The sequence below is a fragment of the Barbus barbus genome (assembly GCF_936440315.1).
Source record: "Barbus barbus genome assembly, chromosome: 35".
Lineage (NCBI taxonomy): Eukaryota > Metazoa > Chordata > Actinopteri > Cypriniformes > Cyprinidae > Barbus > Barbus barbus.
The window spans coordinates 12,721,009-12,748,570 of NC_136763.1; the positions used below are offsets into that span (position 1 = coordinate 12,721,009).

Here is a 27,562-nt window from a genome sequence, read left to right on the forward strand (position 1 = left end):
GAGAGAGCGAGAGCAAGAGAGGGGGGTGTTGGGCGCTCAAAGCAACGAGTTGTCCCGAGACATCGTTCTTTGCCATTCTTACAGACTGCTGAGAAACCGTCACTTCAAGGGGGAGAGAGAGACACATACACGTACATGTGTGTGACACCGGCATCAGGTGTGTGTCATGAATGCATTATTGTATGTTATTTCACGACGACAGCTGAGGTTTTATGGATGTTATTAAAAAGTCTCTGAGCAGCGGTTTTTACCACCGATGTGTGAATGTTCTCAGATAAATGAGGCATAGCCAAACTGATGACAGAGTTGGCTCTCTCTCTCTCTCTCTCTCTCTCTCTCTCTCTCTCGCTCTTTCTTAGTTATCTAAGAGGTAGCTAAAGTCTGTGTGCTTTCATTCAATGGCTTTTTTGTTCAGCATCATGGTGCCATTCCTTATTGTTTCGTAGATATTGCACGTGGCGGTCATTTTAATCACTTTTCTTCTTACAGTGACCTTTAAATATGGGTGTACACTGGTTTAAGATTGTTTGAGGTTGTTCAGGTTTTGATGACTGCGAGTAGAGAACAATAATGGACTTTTTTCCAGTCTTCTCCAGGCACAAGATAATCACAAGCTGATTTTATTAACATGACTTTAGGGGGTCATGTGGGGCAACACTAAAGACGGATTTTGTAATTATAAGGCTTTGTAAACCTTACTGTGGTGTTTGGCTTTAAGCAGATCTTTAGATAGAAGATAATGTAAGATGTTATTTTAGTGTGTGTGTGTGTGTATAAACTGTTTTCAACATTGATAATAATTTAAAATGTTAATTGCAATAACATTTCACAGTATTACTGTTATATTGTATTTTTCATCAGACTTGTTTGTGTGTGTGTGTGTGTGTGGGTGTGCTTATATACAGATATGCATGAGAATTACTCACATGGCCTTTGATAGGAGATCATTAGCAGTGACACATACCTGAATAATTTTATATTGCAATGAGAGATGCAACAATGGTCACTGGGTCAATGTTATTCTTCTTGACTTCAAAACTGATTAATTTGGAAGTGTTCAAAATTCTATTTTGAAGTATGAAAAAATGAGACAAGCTAAAACAAAAGAAACAAAAAGGCATTGTTTCAGCTTTCAGAGTGCTTCTCCTGGCTTTCGCAAGATTTTTTCCTTACTGTAACTCATTGCAAATACATTTCAAGTAAGAAGACAAAGGAAAAATAGGGGGAGGGGGGAGGGGGGGTAAAGTAACAGTTTGGCTTGGCAGTAATTCCTCTTAGCCTTATTTAGCCCTAAATTTTAATTTATGAGCTGCAATCTGGCTTTGCTTTGTTTCCAGCTGGAAGCTATACTGATAAATATATATATATATATATATATATATATATATATATATATATATATATATATATATATATATATATAAATATGATTAGTTTACAGTGTGTGGTTTTTGAGATTATATAACCGCTAGAATCTGCCCATTTTCCTGTTGCTCGTCTCCAATTGTTGGTTGGGGTTTGCTGGCACATGCCCTCTGTCTTGCTTACTCACTTCTTGTGGTTTTCTCTCAGAAATTGCTCAGGCGCTTCATCACTACTTCAGCATGGAGATGCGTTTGTTTTGGCACCTTCAGATGGTTTAGCTTGAGTACGTGTGCTTGAATATATTTTGAGTGGATTTCACTTGATCTGTACTGAATTTGTTTGAGAAGTAGTCATGAAGAGAAAAATCGCCACTTTTCATATGACGGCTCAGGGTTTTGCTTTGTTCTCAGTCTGAGTGTGAGCTCCTTCTGTTGTGAAGCATATCAGGAGAACAATAGAAGGAAGCACACAACCAGGAGGTCCTAATCCCTCTTTCTTTTTCTATCTTTCCACACTTTATTTCCTGCTGATTTTGGCCTTACAACTTGACTCTCAAATGGCCTTTGGTAAGAGTGCTGATGATATAAATTCACGGTATGTTGAGCTTTATGGTAACATAATGTTGCATAATAGCACAACAGGCGGTTTCATGAACTTTTTGTGTCTAAAGGGTTCATTTTTATTCAAACTGACAGATTTCAACTTTTTTATGTGATGTCTTGGAAATATATTACCATGCCATCATGATTTATTTTTTGATACTGTGATACTCTTTGATGCTTGCTATTTTACTGCACTTAATGCTAAATAAATAAATTCCTTTTAAGTACAGATTTTGTTTAACTCTTATCTTAGATCCAGGCTTTATAACACTTAGATCATAGAAGTAAGAATACTGGTCACTGTAACAGGCAGTACACTGGAGGCGAGTTTAACATGAGAAGTTTATTCACAAACGTGATCCAAAATCCAAAATAACAAAGACTTGACTTGAAACAGACTTCACTTGGCATGGCATGAATCAACTTGACCAGAGACAGACTTGACTTGGCATGAACAGACTAGACTCACCGACAGCAGGTTACAACATCAATACACGACAAGAAACATTGGCAACATGATGGTTACTTATAGCAAACAATACAGGTCACGTGACAAGAACCAACCAATGATAGACAGGACACATGACTAGGACAACCAATCAGAACCTGACACAATGAACAAAGGAACCAATAGCATAAATACATGAGGGCAAGGGAAGCATGACACAAACAGGGACCATGACTAAACTCCAAAATAAAAGACATGAAAACATGAATGTGAAACAAAACCCCACTTTACATACCCCCCCACCCTCTAAGTGCGGCTCCAGGCGCCCAAACAAACCCCAAAACCCAACAAGTCCAGGAGGGTGGTGGAGCAGAGGTGAAACGGCGGAGGAACGGAGGGCCAGACACGTGACGAGAAACGGGACCTGGGTCATGGCATGGAGCGTGGAACACCGGGCAAGAACATGAGTCAAGGCATGGATCATTGAACAGTGGTGGACCTGGACCTTGGGGCAAGGGCAGGTCTAAGCCATTGAGCAGAGATGGGCCTGGATCATGGGCCAATAGTGACAATCCGTGAATCATTTGAGGACTTGGGCCGTGGGGCAATGTCAGACAGTGAAATACAGGAGGACTTGGGCCGGGGAGCAGTGGCAGACAGTGGAACAATGGAGGACCTGGGCCATGGAGCAGAGGCAGATAGTGGGCAATGGAGCAGGAGACCACCAGGTCAGATCCAGAGGAGCATAGGGCCATGGCGGAGCTGACAGAACAGGGAGCCATAGCGAGGCAGGCAGAGCAGGAAGCCAAGGCGGGGCAGGCAGAGCAGGAAGCCAAGGCGGAGCAGAGGACCACCAGGTCAGCAGAGCATGCAGAAGCAAAGATCCCCACAGTGGAACAGATGACCACCACAGCAGAGAAGGTATCCAACAAGGCGGATCAGGCGGGACTGAAACAGAGATCACCGATAGGTTAACAGCAGCCTCAACGGCTGTAATAGGACGGGCAGAGAGCTCATGACAGGACAGAACAGTTCATGAACGGTCTCTATGGCCGTGACAGGGCAGACTGTGAGTTCATGAACGGCCTCCATGGCCGTGACAGGACAGGCAAAGAGTTCCGAAGTGGACGGCTTCAACTCTGGAGGTTCTGCAGCGGATGCCGTCACCTCTGGAGGTTTTGCAGTGGACTCATAGACAGGAGAGGCCCCTGAGGCAGATTCGTGGACAGGAGAGGCCTCTGGAGCAGACTTGTGGACAGAAGAGGCCTCTGGATCAGATTCGTGGACAGAAGAGGCTTCAGAAATGCAGTGTGCTGCCCAAACACTCAGGATGGCTACTGCCAAAACAGGAAGCACTGAGGTCAGGGGAACAGTCTCTGTGACAGCCAGTGCTGAGGTCCTGGAGATGCCAGCTGCTCGCACTGACATCAGTGGTGGGTCCATCACACTGGCAATCAGTCCTAGCCCAAGCTCCGCATCCGCAGGAGCTTGGGTACTATAGCCCCCCCCCAAAAAATCCTTAGGGGAAAATTGCTTGGCAGCCGTGGCGTGACGAGGCTCTGACGTGATGGCTGTGGCATGACAAGGCTCAGGCGTGGCGGCCAGCTTGGCCAGGGAATCAGGTGTGGTGGCCATCTTGGCCGGGGACTCAGGCGTGGTGGCCATCTTGGCCGGGGACTCGGGCGTCGCGGCCATCTTGGGATGAGGCTCTGGAATCTCAGCTGTGACGTGACGAGACTCTGGACGATCAGCTGAGACGTGACGAGACCCTGGAATCTCAGCTGTGACGTGACGAGACTCTGGACGATCAGCTGAGACGTGACGAGACCCTGGAATCTCAGCTGTGACGTGACGAGACTCTGGACGATCAGCTGAAACGTGACGAGACCCTGGAATCTCAGCTGTGACGTGACGAGACTCTGGACGATCAGCTGAAACGTGACGAGACCCTGGAATCTCAGCTGTGACGTGACGAGACTCTGGACGATCAGCTGAAACGTGACGAGACTCTGGAATCTCAGCTGTGAAGTGACGAGATTCTGGATGATCAGCTGAGACATGATGAGACTGGAATGATGGCCATGACGTGGGCAGGCCCCGTAGACTCTGGCGTGACGTGAGCAGGGCCAGGCTTGGCAGGCATGACGTGAGCAGGCCTTGGAGTAGTAGGCGTAGTGTGAGCAGGCCCTGGCTTGAAAGACGTTACGTGTGCAGGCTGTGGCTTGACAAGCATGACACGAGCAGGTTCAGGCTTGACAGGCATGGCGTGAGCAGGCTTTAACTTAGCAAACATGACATGAACAGGCTTTGGCTTGGCAATCATGACGTGAGCAGGCTTTGGCTTGGCAGGCATGACGTGAGCAGTCTCAGGAGTAGTAGGCATGACGTGAACAACTCCTGACATAACGGTTGGTATGTGAAAATGCTCTGGTGCAGAGGGTACAGCACAGTTGTGGGGCTCCTCATCCGCAACTCCCACAGTAAAAGATGAACCAGCCAGCAACAAAACAAAGTCAATGTATCGTTCCAATGACCAAAAAATCTTACCCCCTGGCAGATTTGAATGAAGGGGTTCGTCTACACCAAAGTGAAAAATGTCCTTAAGCGCCACATCATTAAAATCCACTCAGTGAGAAAGTTCACAAAAGTCCTCCTCATGATCCTCCATAGCCCTGTTTCCTTGACTAAGACAGAGGAGGCGAGAAACAGCTGGGTTCATGGTAGAGGTCTGTACAGGCTTTAAACTGAATCCCGAAACCCGAGATCGTCTAACCCGACCCGAGCGGCACAGTTAAATTTAGAGCCCGAACCCGAAATCTTTTTTCTATTCTTTTTTTAAAGATGCTGTATTTCACGATTGCATGCAATGGTCAGTAAACAAATACATGTAAAGAAGAAAATTATTTATATCTTTCAGAAATAATGGTTAAATGATGGAATTCTCCTGTGATTGTGATCGTATGTGTATACAATGTTGAAAATTGTTAGAGCACAAATGAAATGAACAAATTAAAGCATGAATATTGCTTGATAAAGGTTTATTCTCATTCCCAGGGGCCAGAAGCGCCCATATTTGAAGAAACATCAGTGTTAAATTTGGGAAAAATTGGGTTTTGGTCACACTGCCAAAAAGAAAATGATGCACACACAGTTTGATTTCACACTGTTGTGTTTGCTAATTTGACATTATTGCTGTATGATTTATGCCTCAGGTGTGTCATCACCCATCGTGTCAGGACCTTAGAGACGGCAGCCCACTGCACCTCTGTGAGTCATGTGACTCAAACTGCCACCCCGTCGCCCGTGATGGCATGCTGTTTGACAGGCATCCACGGTTTGACCTGCAACCACAAAGTAAGGTTCTTTTTCAACCTATCAGTTGTTGTAGCAGTTCTAAATCAGTTAAAAAATGAAAATAGATGTCAGCCGTCCCCGAGATGAGCATGACACTTTGAATGTGTAAAGGTTAATTATTATTACCAGCTTCTGGTAGGATGTTAGTGTTGCCTCATTTCCTCTCGTCCACAGGTTCCATCCTGGCCCGGAACGTGTCCACTCGTTCCTGTCCACCTCGCACCGGTCCTCCCTCCGACATGGAGGAAGGAGAGGATGGATACTCTGACCTAGGGTCAGTTCTTCACATTAATCCCTCCATTATTGCATTCATTATGGGCTTGGGTTTTGCTAATGTTTGTAATAATGAAAGAGGAAGTCTGTGTACTTTCCAGTGGCGTCATCCACTGGATAACATCTGGGATTGGATTATCTATTCCTTTTGATGGTCAAACTGCTTTAGGAAATGGAACAGAGAGCGTAAATCTGACCTCTTGAGCAGCCTTATAAATGAACGGGTACAAACTATGTTTTTGGCAGGCTTGCTGAAGAGTTACACAATTAATTTGATTTGAAAGGCTAAGTAGCTTTAGCTTACAGCACGTCTGATATTTGCTGGTTACGCACATGGGGGGGGGGGGTGTCACTAAAATAGAATGATGAATGAATGATGATGACTGATGCATTTATATAGCGCTTTAATGCGTATTGTTGTATACCCAAAGCGCTTTACAATCATGTGGGGGGTTTCTCCTCAACCACCACCAGTGTGCAGCATCCACTTGGATGATGCGACGGCAGCCACAGGACAACGGCGCCAGTGCGCTCACCACACACCAGCTACAGGTGGAGAGGAGAGAGAGTCATAGAGCCAATCAAGTGAATGGGGATTATTAGGAGGCCATGATTGACAAGGGCCAGTGGAGGGAATTTGGCCAGGACACCGGGGTTACACCCCTACTCTTTACGAGGAGTGTCATGGGATTTTTAATGACCACAGAGAGTCAGGGCCTCGGTTTAACGTCTCATGACTTCTAAAATAGTTTAGTACGCAAGTCACTAAAACAAATATGCAAATAAGGTAACAAACAGGGGGCCGGGACCCACTAGAGGGCTTAAGCACACTTCCAGAATGGCTTGAAATTTTCATATTTCTAGACATGGAAAAATCGTGGAAATTAATGAAAGGATTAAAACTAATCATTATGACAAAAAATGTGAAGACTTGCATTCATGATCAATTATTTAAAAGATTTACATCTTTTAAAATGAATGTTTATTTAAAAAAATTCTATACATTAAGTTCTGCATTATTTTATCAAGTAGAAATTGCTATTAGTGAGTAAAAAAAAAAAAAAAAAACCTCTAATCACAAATTATAAAAGTGTAAATTAATTGTAATAAAAAGTGTAAGTACAATTCTGTTATTAAAATGAGGAAATAAGTTTGCACAGTACAATTTCTAATTTTAAAGTTCTAGACTAGAGGATGCAGCAGACTACCTCAATCTGGCATACTTTGCCAGAACCACACAACATCGGTGAAATCACCTGTTTAAAATGCTGAAATTAACTCTTCTGCACCTAGGCCCTGTTATAAGGCTCTTGCCCCGCCATTCATAATCAAATGTCTTTCATCCTTTTGCATCTTTCATGTATTACTACTACTCTAACCAATAAAAAGTGTAAACATTAATATTGTTTTAGCAAAACTCAGCTTACCACCTCTTTTCTGTGGATGGCAGTACAGTGCTTTGTTGTGCCAGGCACATTACGTTGACATTTTTTAAACAAGGTGTGATCTATAATATGATTAATTTGCATAAAAAGTGGGTGGTTTGTGCTGAAAAGAATGACAATTACTTAATTTAAATACCTGTGCTTGGTTAAACTGGATTATGGTTGGGGAAAAAGACACCATGACATTCCTTGTGGGTTCAGTCATTCCTATTTATTTATTTTTGTGCTTCTCAGGGATCGCAGGAGTGGAGGAATGAAACTGGTTAAGAAGAAGACCAGACGCCGACACACAGATGTAAGAGAAGAATTAGAGATCTGATTTTTATTAAGCCTGTGTACCACTCTTCTGTCTCAAACCAATTATTTAATTTTGCAGGCAAGATTTTGATATTTGATGTACCTCTGAGTCAGTACCCCTGACATTTCTTTGTCTGAATATTTAATCATAGTTTGTATTCTCGATAACTGATAGCTTTTTTTCCTAAAGCATAAGCTGATTGTTTACTCTTCACTCCTGCAGGACCCCAGCAAGGAGTGCTTTACTCTGAAGTTTGACCTAAATATTGACATCAGCATGGAGATTGTCCCAGCTGTGAAGAAGAAAACCTTGAGGTGATTTTGTGTTTGAACCCCTAGGTGGTGCAATGAACTAATCAATGCATTTAGAATCATGGTTAGCTGACCTGTTATCTTTGTATTTCAGAGAAGTCCTGGGAGCTGTATTTGAAAGAAAAGGCATTGAGCTGTCACGGGTCAACCTGTTCCTAGATCAGTCCAATACCCCACTTTCACTGGGATTTGAAGCCTACCGCTTTGGTGGCCACTACCTCAGAGTACGAGGTAATGCCCTGCTTAAACAGAAGTTTCTCAGAACTCATGTAAATATTAGAGCATTGATTGCATCTCTTCACTCATTTTCTTTTTGTATAAATAGAGATGTAACACTTGTGCTCAGCTAATATTTGCCAATATTTACAGTTTAAGATAATTTATATATTTTTATTTTTTTTCATGTGATCAACACTGAAGAAATGACACTTTGCTACAATGTAAAGTTGTGAGTGTACAGCTTGTATAACAGTGTAAATTTGCTGTCCCCTCAAAATAATTTGACACACAGCCATTAATGTCTAAACCACTGGCCACAAAATGAGTATACCCCTAAGTGAAAATGTCCAAATTCGGCCCAATTAGCCATTTTCTCTCCCCGGTGTCATGTGACTCACTAGTGTTACAAGGTCTCAGGTGTGAATGGGTAGCAGGTGTGTTAAATTTGGTGTTATCGCTCTCACTCTCTCATACTGGTCACTGGAAGTTCAATATGGCACCTAATGGCAAAGAACTCTGAGGATCTGAAAAAAAGAATTGTTGCTCTACATAAAGATGGCGTAGGCTATAAGAAGATTGTCAAGACCCTGAAACTGAGATGCAGCACGGTGGCCAAGACCATACAGCGATTTAACAGGACAGGTTCCACTCAGAACAGGCCACGCCATGGTCGACCAAAGAAGTTGAGTGCACGTGCTCAGCATCATATCCAGAGGTTGTGTTTGGGAAATAGACGCATGAGAGCTGCCAGCATTGCTGCAGAGGTTGAAGGGATGAGGGGTCAGCCTGTCAGTGCTCAGACCATACACCGCACACTGCATCAAATTGGTTTGCATGGCTGTCGTCCCAGAAGGAAGTCTCTTCTAAAGTTGATGCACAAGAAAGCCCGCAAACAGTTTGCTGAAGACAAGCAGACTAAGGACATGGATTACTGAGCATCTGTGGGGCATCCTCAAACGGAAGGTGGAGGAGCGCAAGGTCTCTAACATCCACCAGCTCTGTGATGTCGTCATGGAGGAGTGGAAGAGGACTCCAGTGGCAACCTGTGAAGCTCTGGTGAACTCCATGCCCAAGAGGGTTAAGGCAGTGCTGGAAAATAATGGTGGCCACACAAAATATTGACACTTTGGGCCCAATTTGGACATTTTCACTTAGGGGTGTACTCATTTTGTGGTCAACGATTTAGACATTAATGGCTGTGTGTTGAGTTATTTTGAGGGGACAGCAAATTTACACTGTTATACAAGCTGTACACTCACTACTTTACATTGTAGCAAAGTGTCATTTCTTCAGTGTTGACACATGAAAAGATATAATAAAATATTTACAAAAATGTGAGGGGTGTACTCACTTCTGTGAGATACTGTATATATATTCGCAGTATTAATATAAACAGTCTGAATGGATTTTGATTGTTTGAAAGTTTGAACATGTGATTTAATGAGCTGGAGAAGTGATTCTCATTGTAGCATTTTATCAGAGGGAAGGAGAATTTTATACCGATGCATCATTTTCCCATCATCGGTCATAATTTTGAAGTGTCTGTAATGGCATGATGAAAAATACTATATGATTTTGACTTTTACACTTGAAATGGTCACAGAACTTTGTACTTTTGCATATCTTACATTTATGCATTTAACATGGGCTTTTATCCACCGCAACCTACAGTTTATTCATGATAAAGTTTATACATTCCCTGGGAATGGAACCCATGATCTTGGTGTTGCTAGCACCATGCTTAACAGTTTGAGCTCCAGGAAATGCCTTTCTTATAAGTTTTCTAATGCAATAAAAAAAATTGTTAAAATAATAAAATTCTCTAGAATCTCATGATTTAAGAATGATCCAAAGAGCAATTTGACCTTACAAAGGAATTAAAATGGCCTATGTTGAATAATTCTGTGGGCGAATTCTGTATTTTTAATGCATCAGAAGTTAGATAAATTCATGTGGCATTATCACAGTTGCGGAAGTGACAATTGTGTGTGTGTGTGTGTGTGTGTGCAGCTCGACCAGGAGAGGAGCTGAGAGTGGAGAGGTGTGTGAAAGACCCCCGTTCTCTCAGTCTGCCAATCATGAGGTCCTCCAGCACACATAGTTCCTCTACTGACCGAGCAGAGCACGGCTCTCTGGGACGCCGAGAGGCGGCAGACCTGCTAGTTGGCCTGGTAGGTCACTCTCTCTATATAGGGAAGACCAGGGCTAGTTGTCACAAGGGCTTTGTTCTTTTTTGTTTCATGAATTGTTTTGTTTCTTTTACTTTTTAAGTTTGAATTGAAAAGCCTTAATAACAGGTTACATGGTGGAAGCTTACCCTACAGTATTTAGTGTGATTGTGTGCCTCACAATGTGTTTTTTTATTTTTTGGACATTAACAGATGAAATGTTTGATTGTCTTTTTGCCCGTGTACACTACCATTCAAAAGTTTGGGCTTTTTAGTTTTTGGAAATAAGTCACTTATGCTTACCAGGGTTGTCTTTGCTAGAATTTTTTTAAATATTGTGACATATATTATTAAAATTTCTTGTTTAATATACTTTAAAATGTAATTATTCCTTTGATGGCAAAGCTGAATTTACAGCATCATTACATGACGTCAGTGCCACATGATCCTTCAGAATTCATCCTAATTTGCTGATTTGGTGCCCAAGAAACATTTCATAATATTGTGAATACAGGTGTGCTGCTTAAAATTTTTTTTCAGGATTCTGTGATGAATAGAAAGTTTATTTGCATCTATTTTAAATCACCATTTGTGACACTGTAAAAGTCTTGACTTTTGATCAATCTTAAATTGACTTTTGATCAATTTAAGGTATCCTTGCTGAATAAATAATTTCTTAAAAAAAAAAAAAATCCTACTTACCCCAAACTTTTGATCAGTAGTGTATGTGCCTCTGGAGTAAAGAAAGTGATGACTAGCCCCAGTCTCCCATTCTCTTTATCACTCTCTCGTTCATTCTAGCATTTCTATCACATCCAGTTACCTTTCCTTCATCTTTTTTACTGTTCTTGTAGGAGTGTATTGTTTATGATTGCTCTCATCTGAAACCTAGCAATTCCACCCATTGTTCAAATATGTTTTTCTAAACATAATTACAATAAATGTTTTCCCAAAGTCAATATTTTTTAAGCACTTACCGCAAACCCTGTGAATGACTTGAATCATTGTTTTATGACAATGTTGTGTTGCCACCTGTCACTTACTCCTGGTATAACTCTCAGTTAGTGACCGCAAGGTGTCTAAACCCTTTTTTTAAGGATCATATCACAGATACGTTCAGGGTTGAGTTTGTTTGAATATTGGGATGTGTCTCGGAAATCCTGATAGCACCGCCAAATGACTCGACTTCCCCATAAGAAACATATGCCAGCCTGAGTATCCAAGCTCAAAATCAAACAAAGAAACCTTCCCAATAAAATAAACAAACACACATGTCCTTTTGATGCATCACATTTCAATTCTGTGAAATGTTGTATGTTTTTTTAGGTCCGTGTTGAAATCAACAACCTCCAGTTCCCATAGAGCATTTGCATACGGTATCAAACAGGAGCAAAGTTCAAAGCTCATGAGATTATATTTCCTTGTGACTGTCCAAAAGTTCTGTCTGCATCATCAGCAGTTCAGTAGAGCACAAGGTTAACTGATTTCACCCGTGATGTCCCTGATGGAAAATTGTGTAGAATTAGTGGGAAAGACTGGCCCCTTGTAAACAACCTCATTTTTATTTTTCAAGAGGAAACACAGATTTTTTTTATTTTTTTTTTACAATAAATAGATTTTTTTTGGGGGGGGGGGGGGGGGGGGGGATTCTGAAATTCAGCCAAATGTATTTGTACTCATTCAGTCCTCATACATGCTGATTCTGTTTCTGCTCAGACTGATGTGATTTATAACAACATGTTAAGTTTGCTCTTAAGATATAATGCAGCAGTGTTGTTTCGGTACTGTAAGTTTGCTTTAACTGTACTGAGGTCAGATGTGTGGTAACCAGTTAAGCTTACATAACTAGCCATAAAAAGTGATTGTCAAGCCATAGAGAAATGATAAGATAGAGCTCTACAGCCTGATGATTCCATCTGGAGAGGCAGCAGTGTGTGTCATCTCAGAGAAAGACGGCACAAAGCAGAACAGCGTGGCCAGTAAGAGTGGCTGAGTGGCTTTCGCTTCACCTTCCATCAGCATTGGCACCAAGGTCAAAAATCTTATCAGAAGACTGATGCACAAGCAGAGAGATACACATGTGGAACAACACGGGAAGACAGAGAAGAAAAAGAAGAGCAAGTTAAAATTTGGTCTAATTTTGAAGGAGTTTTGAGGTGAATTTGAGTACAGTCATCGTCCATTATGTTTCTTTTTTCAACCATGACTCAAAACTACAGGATATTTGAGGAGGACTAAATCATTCTCAAGGTATCTTTTATACTAGATCTACTGGAGCAACTCCATCCGGACCTTTACGTCTCTTACATAGTTAAACCCGTGCCAGTGTGGGAATGCTAAATTTCCGTCAGAGAACATGGAATGTGCCCAACATGTCAACATTCCCAGAGGTTCCAGGTGGAATGCTGATCCACTACAGTCCTCTGAATGAGCTTCCCCGGATTCATGCCCACAGGCCTCATACTACAGGGCTGGTGGCCGCCTGCATACAGCGCTTTGAAGCTGGAGACGTGCCACCTCTGAGCCCCATGCCTGTTACTATACCAACCCTTCCTAAAAACCATACGTATACCTCGGGAGATACTAAACAAGGGATCAAGGTATTTCTGCATTATGCACATTTAATATTGATCTCAAATCCTCTAAGTTCAGGAGAAGATTGTGGTTTATTTTCTCTAAAAACAAGTCAGGTAACCTAAAAAAACGTACATCATGTGACAGCATCTAAACTGTTTTTATGGTATTATATCAGGTCCTATAGAAATAGCTATAGGCTAATTAAAGGTTCATTAAATTATATGCATATTCCTTTTACAGTGACAACGGTCAGTTGTCTTATATATAATTCCAAATAGCTAAATGAATACATATTATATAAGATTAATACCATTATTGTAAGGTCAGTATCTTTAGTGGGAAATAGAAACTTAAACTGTCTCTCTTGTTATCTTTATGCAGTATCATATGATTAGAGGTGTGTTACTTACTGGGGAAATCTGGGTAAATGTGTAACTATGTACAGAAGAACCTAGAAAGTTTCATGCTTTTGCTGGCCTGACTGTTTTTTTTATTCCTGTATGTGTAAAATGTGCCTCATCGTCATCACCTCTTAACTTATTTATTCAAGGTTTCACATTGTGGATGTTTTGCTAGCAATATCGCATGAGCAAAAGTGCTTATACACGAAATAACATGCATTTTAACATGGCTAGCTATTTTGCATATTTTTTCAATATAATATAGGCATAATATCTTCATTAGCATATTGTATGCTGTTAAGATTTATCAGGATGACAGAGAGCTCAACAGAGTTTGTACCCATCTTGCTTTCCTTACCTGATCTCAGTGTTGGTTTTGGACAGTTCAGAGAGATTCTCAGCAAAATGCAAATGAGGCAATTATGCAAATCGTGCAAGCACCTAATTAGTCACAGTCATTTAAGTTACCTTTGGATTTGTCACAAAGTGAAGAATTGTGTGCTGCGCCTCAGAAGACAGGACCCCAAACGTGTTTATATTCACAGTGCATTTTTAACACTTCCCGGAACACTGTTCAACCAAATAGAGTGTTTTTCTATATGATGTGTGTGTCTTAAAGTACAGTTAAAGGACAGTTCACCAAAAAATTTTAATCTCTAAAAATCCATCATGTCATTCCAAATCTGCATGATTTTTTATTCTGTGGAACACAATTCTTTAAAAAAAAAAAGGTTCCTAAAAGGACCTTTAACATCCATGGAACCTTTCCATTGCACAAAGGTTCTTTATAGTAGAAAAAGGTTCTTTAGATTATTCTTCACACTAAGAAAAGAAAAAAAGGTTCTTTTCAGAACTGTTCGCTGAATGGTTCTTTGGGAAACCAAAAATGGTTGTTCTACTGTATGGAATTGCTGCGAAAACCCCCTTTTGGAACCTTTTTAAATTACCATTAATTACTCACCCTGATGCCGTTACAAACCCGTAAGTTCATCTTCTGAACACAAATTGTATATATATGATATTTTTGGTGAAATCCAAGAGCTTCCTGACCCTGCATAGACAGCAACGCAACTACCATGTTTAAGGCCCAGAAAGGTAGTAATGACATCATTAAAATAGTCTGTGACATCAGTGCTTCAACCTTAATTTTATGAAGCTACGAGAATATTTTTTGTGTGCAAATAAAACAAAAATAACGACTTCCATGTCAGAATTCTTAGCGCGCTCACGGAAGTACCACAATGCATGCATGTGCATCCTCTGCTGGCAATAATTCCACAGCTCTTGTGAATGGCAGCGGTACTCTTGAGAATGGCGGTGGAGACTGATACAAAAGAGAAGAAATTGTTGAATAAAGTCGTTATTTTTGTACCACTGATGTCACATGGACTATTTTAATGATGTCCTTACTACCTTTCTGGGCCTTGAACTTGGTTGTTCCATTGCTGTCTGTGAACAGTCAGAAAGCTCTCGTATTTCATTCAAAATATCTTTGTGTTCAGAAAATGAATGAAGTTCTTATGGGTTTGTAACGACATGAGGGTGAGTAATTAATGACAGAAATGTTCATTTTTGGGTGAACTATCCCTTTAAGAGTGTATAAAGAAAAGCAATGGGGTCCAAAATGATATCAAATGGCATTTAATTGTATGGACCAAAAATATAACACGCATACATTTTTCAAAATATCTTATATACATATTTGGAACAATGTTACTGGCTCAACCAATGACCAATTTGTCCTACCAAACTGATTCAGAAAATATATTTTTCACATTTAAACACTCTGTGCTGTTTCATAAAATGCATGTCATCTGTGCCACATACATCAAGCAGCCGTGCGGTGCCCAATAGTGATATTCCCTTTCACCATCTGTATTCACAGCCGATGTGCAATAAACACTGTTTTGCAGTCCGCTCATGTCACTCGTTCAGCTCTGTTGATTTGAAAGCGAGCCGCTGCTAGGATCAGTCGTTTGAGGTAGCTGAGGTAGCAGAAGGAGCTCCTCCTCCCCTGCTCCTTTCCCCTCTCTTCCTGCTCACACAATAGGAGGGCAGGATTCTGCAGTTACTATGACACCCGGCCAGCCCTCCTCAGCAATGCAGCGGTCTACGGTTCAGTCCGCTCAGCCTCCTTCAGGTTCACTCACACACACATATACGCGCAAGCCGACAAGCCTGTAGAAGTGGATTTGAATGCACTAGTGCTTTGACATCAATGTAGCGTTTGTGAGGGTGCAAGAGGGAAGCAGGTTGTAGGAGATTCATTCTGGGAGCAGCATGGGCCTGGCTCTCTTTTGATGCCGTGCAATGCTGTGGACTGCCTTGGAAATGCCTCTGACATCTACGGTGAGCTTATTATTGCTTGTCTTCTGTGTTTGACACTTTGGCTTTGTCTGCATGGTTCGTATAAACCATTTTTAATCAAATATGAATGTTCAAAGAGCGTCTGTCTGGGAATTGACAGGAAAAATTGTTGCCTGCAGCGCTTGTGTTGCTCTAATCAAACTCCCACATCTCTTAATAAACATTACAAATTTAATGGTTTTGTACTCGTTTTAATAGAGATTTTATTAGCGGATGAGCCAAAATCTACTTTTTTTGGTATTGTTATGGGTATACAGAGGTCTCTGTGATAGTGCTTGGAAATATAATAATATAATATCATCATGTGCTGTCAAGACGCAATGTTGACTTTGTGTTCCTCAGAGAGAAACCGACCAAACAAATCAGTAAAACAGGTTCTCTGGATGGACAAGGACCAAGACAATGTCAGCTTGTCATCTTTGAAGGATGACTTTAATTAGTTTTCTGCAACCAGTATGGTCTGTCAAATGCAGCAAGTAGGGGAGCATTGCTTTTCAGAGGTCTGGTGAGTGAATTTCTCTGATCAAAGCTAAGAACATATTGAGTTGATCTAGAAATGTTTATCGATCTGGGTAAGCAACAAATCGCTTTTTGTCTTCATCATGAGGACCGTCTTGGGCACAGAACATTCTGTCTGTTAAAAACATTGGCATTGGCACAGAACACTGACGAAAGAATTGGCCTGAAGATCTTCAAGGTATTTCTCTGACGAAAAATGCCAGGTTTGTTTTTAACCCATTGAAATGGCATTTTCCATTGAAAAGAAAGGCATCATCAGAACACAATGTCCAAGTAATAAGCCCTGAGGGACACTGAGTGGCTTTCCCCGCTACACTCATGCATTCTTCAGTTCTTTCCATTGTCGTGAACAGGGAAAAGCCTTTCCCCTGTTTTCCAAGACATGCCTTGCCTCTTTTCCTGTTGTTGCCGTAGGGTTCCTCTCGCTGGCTCAGGTCGCAGGGTTCGATGATTCTTGTCAGTCAGGTCTCTAATGCTTTAACCTTTCTGAACAGAGAATGTTGGCAAAACCCAGATGACCTTTTCACCTGTTGACAGCTGAATGTGCTCCCTAAGGTCAACAGAGGTTTTTTTCTTTTTTAACACACGTGTTGTCCCATCCTCAGGTGAAAGATGTCCCTAAACATACAGAGATTGTCTGAGAACAGGCTTGTCTTTGTTTATGTATAAATGTCCTGAGTGTTTTGCTTGCACTTCCTTACCTGTCAGATCCAGGCTATGTCTGGCACTTAAAATTCCATAGTTTAGGCTGACGATTACACAAAAGGTGGCTGCTTTGACTTGTTGTCAGAGTTTGTATGACAGAAGTGTTTCCTCTATGACTATTAGAGCATTTCTGCCCCCTTTTTTCCCTGAAGGTGATCAGAAGTTAATTTGTTCCAGAGATTAATAAAGTAATTAAAGTGTGCAAATAATCAACCGAAAAACAATCATGCTGTATAGGGCAAACATCCAAATAATTAACACACACAAACACACTGGTTTCCATTTTTTGTGGGGACTCTCCATAGACGTAATGGTTTTTATACTTTACAAACCATATTTTCTATCGCCCTACACCAATCCTACACCTAAACCTACCCCTTACAGGAAACATTCTGCTATTTAAACGTTGGTCCCCGTAACGTGATATATGTGTGTGTGTGTGTGTGTGTGTGTGTATGTGTAAAAGTAACACAGCATTTCAGAAAAAGAACATCATACCAACAGTAAAATATGGTGGTGGTAGTGTGATGGTCTGGGGCTGTATTGCTGCTTCAGGACCTGGAAGACTTGCTGTGATAAACGGAACCATGAATTCAGCTGTCTACCAAAAAAATCCTGAAGGACAATGTCCGGCCATCTGTTCGTGACCTCAAGCTGAAGACAAATTGGGTTCTGCAGCAGGACAATGATCCAAAACACACCAGCAAATCCACCTCTGAATGGCTGAAGAAAAACAAAATGAAGACTTTGGAGTGGCCTAGTCAAAGTCCTAACCTGAATCCTATTGAGATGCTGTGGCATGACCTTAAAAATGCGGTTCATGCTCAAACCCTCCAATGCGGCTGAATTACAACAATTCTGCCAAGATGAGTGGACCAAAATTCCTCCACAGCGCTGTAACAGACTCATTGCAAGTTATCGCAAATGCTTGATTGCAGTTGTTGCTGCTAAGGGTCGCCCAACCAGTTATTAGGTTTAGGGGGCAAGCACTTTTTCACACAGGGCCATGTGGGTTTGGATTTTGTTTTCCCTTCATAATAAAAAAAACTTCATTCAAAAACTGCATGTTGTGCAGATAACTTGTTATCTTTGATTAATATTTAAATTTGTTTGATGATCTGAAACATTAAAGTGTGACAAACGTGCAAAAAAATCAGGAAGGGGGCCAACACTTTTTCACACCACTGTGTGTGTGTGTGTGTGTGTGTATATATATATATATATATATATATATATATATATATATATATATATATATACACATACATACTGTATGTGTGGTGTGTGTGTGTACCTGGTATTCATATTTTTTTTTTTTCTCTATTGTGTTCTTTTGGTTTTGATCTTTTAACTCTTATCGGGGGGTCCAGGACACACCCCAGTCCCCGCCTCAATTCAAACACTAGTCTCTGTTTACTTTTCCTGTTTCTTATATTTATCTTTTTCTCACTCTCTGTCTGTGACAGGGTCAAACGCGTCGGCGAAAGAACATGCCGGAGTTTCTGGGCGATGCCAGCGCTCCCAATCAAGACTTCGTATCCCAGTTGAGCGGTTCTCTCCCAGGATCTATAACGGGTACAGACCGCTGGAGGAACCGTGCTGCCAGCCGATTCAGTGGCCTCTTCAGTTCCAACTCAGGAAACGGCTCTCTTGGGAAGGTGAGCAGCTGTGAGCATCCAAGGGTTGTTGTTTTACATGTGCAAGGCACTTTCTCATATGCAAAACAACCACTTACATATTCTTGGCAAGCCTTTTGCATTTCACACTTGAGTGAGTGTGTAACCACTAAGGAAGAGAGATCAATTTGTTAAAGTACTGCACCACTTAAGGGTGAAAATGGCCAACCAAAAACAGGAAAAATGTACAAGTAGACTTTTCCTATAAGTCCACACTTAGTTTTCCCTCACGTTCAGGACCTTTGGTGTGCCCTAGAGATTTAGGTTGGTTGAGACCCTTTCTGGCTCGGGAGTGTAAAGTTGGGGTTAAAGCTCTTTTCCTCTCTATGTCACTCTTGTAAAAATCACATAATAGCTTGACGTTGGTCCGGTATGGAGAACAATGCCTGCTTAATGGTGACCACTGCTTATGAGATCATTAAATGTGCCTTGAGATTTACTCCATGCTAAAAACAATTAACCATTGTGTTGATATGAGTAATCATATTGTGTCTAATATGACAGAATTTAAATTTTTGGGTGAACTATCCCTTTAATATAACAGGGTAAAATAAATACATTATTTTTCAATTGTTGTTATTTTTCATTATTTTGTTATGCTTGGGATGCACAATGTATCAGTACCATATCATTATCTGATGGTATTAAATATTTAATTTATTTGTTAGTTTTTTTTTATTTAACTTCAATGTTTTTTTATTTTTGATTAACTTCAAACCATCATCTAATGCCTTCAAGTTCATCTTTAAAAGCCCTAAGAAAATAAAAACATTGTTAAATGTAATATTAAAAAAAAAAACACCTATCAATTTTTCCATCTGTACATTTCAATGGTCTGATGTCTAAGTCAACTCGTAGGATTTAAAATTATTGATTTGTTTTAACTGGGATTTTTTTATTTTATTTTAATTTATTCAAACAAACTAGTAATTAATTCATTTTTGATTTTTCTCTCCAATTTAAATATTTGTCTCTTCTCAGGAGTGTGATCGAGTGGAACAGCTGCAGAGTAAACTGTACTCCTATACTATGTTCGGATTACCCAAGATGCCTCTGCAGCTTTCGTTTCACAGAGACTCATGGGAAGAGGAGCCCAACCTGGAGCTAGAAGAGAGCTGGAAGCAGCTTTTGGACAATCCTGAGGTAAACGCACTCTTCATAATGCTTTTGTCACTTTGGGAATTTTTATATAGTTTCATTCAGACATTATAACCCATTATAAATTGTGGATCAACATAATATGACTTCATCTCCGATGATAATTCTGTCAGGTTAATGACCATAACCAGTTATGAATGGGTTTATGACAGCTTTTCCATTGATGTTTTGGTGCCATGGAGATGGATCTTTTATTGCTCTTGTTGTAATCAATTTTCTAGAAGTAACTACAGTAACACAACTTTTTCTATTCTTGAGCAAAATCTAAGTTTCTGACAGATCAGTCTGGAGGCACTTCAACTCCCAAAACTATTGTTAGCCATACAAATGAGCATAATTTACTCTCAATGACCCAACTTTCTGTGAAATTCAACATGAGAGAGATATTCACAAAATGAGACCAAACAGCCAATGTTTTGTCATGACTGCAGAACTCACTGTATAGCTTTGTTCAAACTGTACAATATAAATTATTCTAATATGCTGATATGATACTCAAGAAACATATCTTCTTATTAATGTTTAAATTTTTTCTGGACTCTTTGATGAACAGAGAGTCATCCTTTTATGTTCATGCAAAATCTAGTGTTTTTACATGTTTTTGTTTATTTTTCTTGTAGATTTTAACCAGACGTCAGTGCCATCAGCAAGAGGCCGTATGGGAGCTGCTGCAGACAGAGTCAGACTACATCAAGAAATTGCACGTCATAACTGATGTAAGAGCCCACTGATGTTTACTTCAGTACATTATCTTAGTATCTACTCAAATGTGTGTGAAAATGCTATTGAAAATGGTCTCGTTGTTTTCAACAAGGCCATGAGAGGATTTTATAATATTTATCTTGTCAGGTGCTCATTGACTTCAGTATTTATGGTACTTTTATGTGTCTTGTGACAGATTATATGTGAAACTTTTTATAGCACGGTATAATCAGAATCTCTTCCTCTTTCCCCAGCTGTTTCTGTGTGGCCTGCTGAACCTGCAAGAGAGTGGTTTACTAAGTGAAGTCGAACCTGTGCGCCTCTTCAGTAACATTCAGGACATTGTGCAACTGCACACATCCATGTGGGCTGAGGTCATGTTGCCGGCGCTAGAGAAAGCCAGACAGAAAAGATCAGTGATCAACCCCACTGAACTACATCAGGGCTTCAGCACTGTGAGTGTGAATATCATTTGTAAAGACTTTAGTGAACAGTTCACCCAAAACTGAAAATTTTCTGAAATTTACTCATACATAGGCCCTTGAAGTTTTAGATGAGTTTGTTGTATGTTCACTGAATGGATGCCGTCAGAATGAGAGTCCAAAAATGTCACAATAATCTACAAGTAATCCACATGACTACAGTCCATCAGTCAAACAGAAAGCTGCATATTTTAAGTAAATTCATCATCAAGACATTTTTGCACTTCAAACCATTGCTTTCAGCTTAGATATGAGTCCTCTATCCATAATAATGATTTCTCCAGGGAAAAAAAGTTGTCTTTTTTTTTTTTTTTTTTTAATCTGAATTTGATCAGTGTGTGAGCTCTCATTCTTACGGCACTCATTAGTTGATTTTCAGCAATTTTGTAAACTAAATTCCATTTAAAGCTATCAAAATTGCCTCTACATTTTTAAACGTCATTTTGCAGGCCTGATTTATTTTTTTTATATGCAGTTTGGTTTCCGATTCAAGCCCTACATCCGTTACTACATGGAGGAAGAGGCCTGTATGGAGTACATGCGCACTTTACTGAAAGACAATGAACTCTTCAGAATATACGTAACTGTGAGTAATTATTACCATTCGTATCTGGTTACTCTTCAGCCAGACACATTAATCTTTGATGGATTCAGTCTGGGGACAAATATAAAGGCATGTCTGAAGGTTTATAGTATATAAGAGATATGAGAGATCACCTGTATTGTAACTGCACTCTCATTATGACTCAGTGATTCCATCATGATCTGCTTGTGCTGTCAGTGCATGTTTATGATTCACCAAATGAGACTTTCAATAAACTTTTCCATCCTGTAGTGGGCAGAAACTCATAAACAGTGCAACCGGCTGAAGCTGACAGACATGTTGGTGAAGCCTCATCAAAGACTTACTAAATATCCCCTGCTGCTCAAAAGCGTGTTGAAAAAGACAGATGACCCGCCAACTCGTGAGGCCCTTAACAAAATGGTAAGAAATTCTTTCTAAAATCGTTGCAGGAGCACATGCACACATTGTTCAGTAGTAAATAGTTTTTTTAAATGTTGTTTATAATTGTGTATTCAAACTAGGGGGTTTTGGGATTGCCAGTCCATGCCAAATTGTATTGAAATATATAATAATCATAATAATATTGTGAAATATTCAGATGTCTAAGACCACATTTAAATTCTTGGAAAAAAATTAAAGAAAGGAATTTTAACCTGGTAAAAGTTTAAAGTAAACAAATATATATAATATAATATAAATATATATATATACAGTCATGGCCAAAAATATCGGCACCCTTGGTAAATATGATCAAAGGCGGCTGTGAAAATTAATCTGCATTGTTAATCCTTTTGATCTTTTATAAAAATAAAAAAAAATCACAAAAATCTAACCTTTCATTGAATAATAAGAATTTCAAATGGGGGAAAATATCATTATGACATAAGTGTTTTTCTCAAATACACATTGGCCACAATTAACGGCACCCTTTTATTCAATACTTTTTGAAACCTCCATTTGCCCGTTTAACAGCTCTAAATTTTCTCCTATAATGCCTGATGAGGTTAGAAAACACCTGACAAGAGATCAGAGACCATTCCTTCATCCAGAATCTCTCCAGATCCTTCAGATTCCCAGCTCCATGACGGTGCTTCTTCTCTTCAGTTCACCTCATTCATTTTCTACAGGGTTCAGGTCAGAGGACTGGAATGGCCAGCAGAAGCTTGGTTTTGTGCTCAGTGACCCAGGCTTGTTTTTGAGGCTTGTGTTTGGATTATTGTCCGGTTGGAAGATCCAAGCATGGCCCATTATAATATTTCTAACAGAGTCAATCATTTATTGATTTTTTTTTTTTATCTGTTGGTATTTGATAGAATCCATGATGTCATGGATCTCCAGGACCTCCAGCAGAAATATAGGCACACAACATAAAAAATACAGCAGTATATTTCATTGTTCAAATGGGGTACTTTTTATCCCTGTGTTCACCAAACACATCTTGAGTGTTTGCTGCTAAAAAGCTCTTTTTTTTTTAGTTTCATATGACCATAGAAGCCAGTCCCATTTGAAGTTCCAGTCGTGTCTGATTATTCAATATGCTGGAGTTTGTTTTTGGATGAGCTAGGAGAATTTTTCTTCAAACCCTCCCAAACAACATGTGGTGATGTAGGTGCTGTTTGACAATTTTTTTTTAAAAGGTTTTCTGACCCCGAGACTCAACTATTTTCTGCAATTCTCCAGCTGTGGTCCTTGAATAGTCTTTGGCCACTCAAACTCTCCTTCTCACCATGCATTAGGACGATACAGACATGCGTCCTCTTCCAGGCAGTTTCGTAACATTTTATGTTGATTGGAAATTCTTAATTATTGCCCTGATGGTTGAAATGGGAATTTTCACTGCTCTAGCTCTTTTCGTAAAGCCATTTCACTAATTTGTGAAGCTCAATTATCTTTTGCTGCACATCAGAAATATATTCTTTGGTTTTTCTCATTGTGATGGATGATTAAGGGAATTTGGGCTTTGTTTTCCCTCCTATTTATATTTCTGTGAAACAGGAAGCCATGGCTGGATAATTTCATGTTCATAATCACCCTGGAGTGCTAAAAATTGTGAATATGAATGGGAATATACTTCAGAGATATTTTACTCATAAGAATTTCTAGGGGTGCCAGTAATTGTGTCCAACGTGTATTTGAGAAAAACATTTATTTCATAATGATATTTCCCCCCCATTTTAAATTCTTATTATCCAATGAAAGGTTAGATTTTTTTTTTAATAAAAGATCAAAAGGATTAACAATGCAGATTCATTTTCACAGCCTTCTTTGGTCATATTTACCAAGAGTGCCGATATTTTTGGCCATGACTGTATGTATGTATATATAAAATGTAAAATATATTATATAAAAAATTATAATTTGATATAATTGCAATTTAAGTGAAAAATATTGCTTATTATTATTTAGATATTTAAGATGTTAAACTTTTTTTTTTTGTTAAAGTTCTTTTACTGATAATATTTTTTTAAACTCTTTTTTTTTTTTATTATGCAGTATTCCATCTTATAAAATATAATAATTTGATATTTTATAATAATTTTATTTTTATAATTGTTTTATTTATTTTTTTATTATATATATATATATATATATATATATATATATATATATATATATATATATATATATATATATATATATATATATATATATATATATATATAATTTTCTATATTTTGTCTATTATCTTTATTGTGTATTGACAGAATAGTAAATATTAATAATATTTCTGTGATGTGACCCATAGTAAATATTTGTTTTTGTGGTCAGGTGGCTGCTGTTGAATGCTTCATTAACAGTGTGGACTCACAAATGAGACAAAGGGAGGAAAAACAGAAGCTGGCTGCCATCGCTGGACGTATAGAGGCATATGAGGCTGTGGAGGGGGCCAGCGAGGAGGTGGAAAGGGTGAGACGCATAAACTACGAGTCACTATCTTCAGAATGTTGCATGGTTTATATGAGATCTTGAAGAAACAAGTAGCAGCTCCAGATCTGCTAAATGTCTCTATAACCATCCATTGTGTGTGCATTGACCCTTCAGATCCTCAGGGAATATAATAATTTTGACCTGACCGCTCCAGTCATGGGCGCCCCACCTGAAGAGACTCGTCAGCTGCTTCTAGAGGGAGCTCTGAAGATGAAGGAGGGTAAAGAGAGCAGGGTATGATTTCCTCTTTATATTCGTTACACGAAGAAACAGAGCCAGCATTTCTGAGTGCACTTTAGTAAGAAATATATTTTTAACTAACAGCCGATAGTTGTATAAAAGCTTCTCACTGGTCTCCATTAACTCCTTTTTCCGACAGATGGATGTATACTGTTTCCTGTTCACTGATGTACTGTTGATTACTAAGTCGGTGAAGCGTGTGGAGAAAGTGAAGGTGATCCGGCAGCCTCTCGTCATCCATAACATGGTGTGCCGAGAGCTGAAAGACCCAGGAAGCTTCCTCCTTATCTACCTCAACGAGTTTCGCTGTGCCGTGGCCTCCTACTGCTTTCAGGCCAACAGTGGCACTCAGAGCCGCAGCTGGATTGAGGCCATTTACAACGCACAGGTATTAGAATTAACCTTTTGGTTACTAACAGTTGGTTACTTAAACCATTGCTGGTTTTAATATGAAGAGTTTCCCCATGCAGAACCAGCTCCAGAGACTTCGCTCCGAATCCCAGAGAGATGACACAGATGACAGGGATGAGGATGAGACGGAAAGCAGCATGTCCACCTCCAGCTCTCCATCATTACAGCACAGAGAGCCGCTAGGCAAGAGGTACTGTATATAAAGTATTCCTTATGTACTGCATAGTGCATGTAGACTATTCCTGTAGCTCAAACAGTACAGCATGGTGCTAACAAGACCATGCAATGCAAGCCATTTTAGAAAAAAATCTAAAATGCATAACTTAAAATGTAAATAAATAGATGATTAAAATATCTTTCTTGCTTGAATGAACAGATGAAAAATATTTGTAAAAAGGTAATATGTATTAATACATTAGTAATTTATGTAATACATTTAATTAAATATTCCTAAATTTATATTTTCATTTCCCTTTAGTCATTTAACAGACGCTTTTATCCAAAGCTATAATAAAAAAAAAAGAAAGAAAGAAAAAGAAAACAAGTCAGAATAGAAAAAGAATAGAGAATGCTAGTGTTAGAGGATCCATTTTTTAAATGAAAAAACAAGTAGAATAGAAATAGAATAGAGAGTGTGAGTGAGGGTCAAGTTTTTTTGAAAGACAGAAAAATAAAAAAAGAGAGAAAAAAGTAGATAAAATAAAAATAGAATAGTGAGTGCAAGTGTTAAGAGGGTCAATTTTAACACTAGTGTTAAAGGGTCAAGTGCAGATGTCTGATATTAATACATTATTAATATATGTAACTAATATATATACAAATATATGAATGAAAGATATGATACAGTATATTAAATTAATATATGAAATATGAAAAAGAAATCATCATGAAGAAATGCGAATGTAAAGTACTAGTTACTATCAGAATCACTTTCATATAGCATCTTAGCATGACCTTTTCTTAAATGAGACAGTATGTTTATTGAAAGATCAAAGCACATCCAGCAGTCTAATAAATATTAATTTTTCTTTTCCAAAAGCCTCTCTCTTTCACCAAGTCACTCTGATGGCTCCACGGAAACTCTTTCTGTGGCTGCTATGGAAGAAATGGATGAGCTTGGGTCCTTGTCGACCGTTCAGACTGCATCGTTGAGAAACTCCCTGCTGTCTTCATCAAACCTGCGGGATTCCTTCTCTACTAATGACAGCAAAAATCAGGAAGGTCTGAGTGATTTGGTTGCCACGGACATGGATCCAGAAAGTCGCTCTCTTTCTATCGACAGTGCGTATGGAACTCTCTCGCCTCAGTCCCTGATCGCAGAGCTGGACTTAAAGGGAGCGGTTTGCCAGAGCGAGGGAGAAGAGACCGATGCTGGGGAGGAAGAAGAGGCATTTGAGGATGATGAAGATGGTGATGAGGAGGATTCAATAACCTGGAATGGCTCTCAGATTACTGTAAATGAGTCCTTCGTTTCAGATGGCCATGCAAACAATGAGAAGGATAATTTTTCTGGGATGTCTCAGGCCCCGGGTTGTTGCTCACATACGCTGCGGCGCCGTTCACCCCGTCCAGCCCCGTCCAGACTACCTACAGTACTTTGCCCTCAGGTCACGCTCCGAGGACGACCTGCTTCAATGCCTCACAGCTCCTCGCTGTCCCTCTGGCAGGAACAACGTCAGCAAGAGCTTGACACACCTCGCCAAACAGACGTCTCACAGCACAGAGCGATTCCAGTCGGACGAGGAAGACTTCCGTGAAGACCCCAAAGCACTGTCGAGCAAGCTGACGAAGACGCTTAGGAGAGCAGAGGCTAGGCACGTGCAAAGGACCCTCAGCTGCCCCAATGGCGAGGCGGACTGTGAGACTAAAGAGAATGAGACACCGCCCTCTGGTGGTGTGGAGGAAAAGGGTGACTTGGTGCTGTCCCAGCAGCCACATCAGCAGCATAAGAAACTGACCGTGGCTCAGTTGCACAGGATACGTGCTACCATGGTGCTCAATTCAACACTGACAGCATCGTAAGTCTACAATATTTCACATATTTAGGTCATATTTCTCTCCAAATTATAATGTATAATATAAAAACAATGCTTTTCATAAATATAATATATAATACATTTTATATTTAACTTTCACAAAAATAGGATAGGGTATTTATACACTGTGACATTATTTTCATGACAATTAAGAATATTGATATCCCCAGTTGTCAGTGGCTTTATCATTACTATAATTAAAATTTTAAGTACATTACCATAAAGGTGTGGGGTCAGTAAGATTTATTAAATGTTTTTGAAAGGAGTCTCATATGCTCAGCAAGGCTGCATTTATTTGATCCGAAGTACTGT

At 39.7% G+C, this 27,562-nt stretch overlaps 1 pseudogene across 1 annotated transcript; it reads left to right on the top strand.

Moving 5' to 3' along the window:
- LOC306855447 (pleckstrin homology domain-containing family G member 5-like) lies at window positions 1-27,236 on the top strand (annotated as a pseudogene). The gene is made up of 18 exons (XR_013786065.1): window positions 1-157; window positions 5,628-5,769; window positions 5,944-6,043; window positions 7,722-7,782; window positions 8,008-8,099; window positions 8,191-8,327; window positions 10,326-10,486; window positions 18,519-18,710; window positions 19,710-19,871; window positions 20,507-20,602; window positions 20,843-21,043; window positions 21,546-21,656; window positions 21,906-22,055; window positions 24,405-24,542; window positions 24,678-24,797; window positions 24,943-25,191; window positions 25,274-25,404; window positions 26,254-27,236. The product of XR_013786065.1 is annotated as a pleckstrin homology domain-containing family G member 5-like (transcript).
- The last annotated feature ends 326 nt before the right edge of the window (window positions 27,237-27,562 follow it).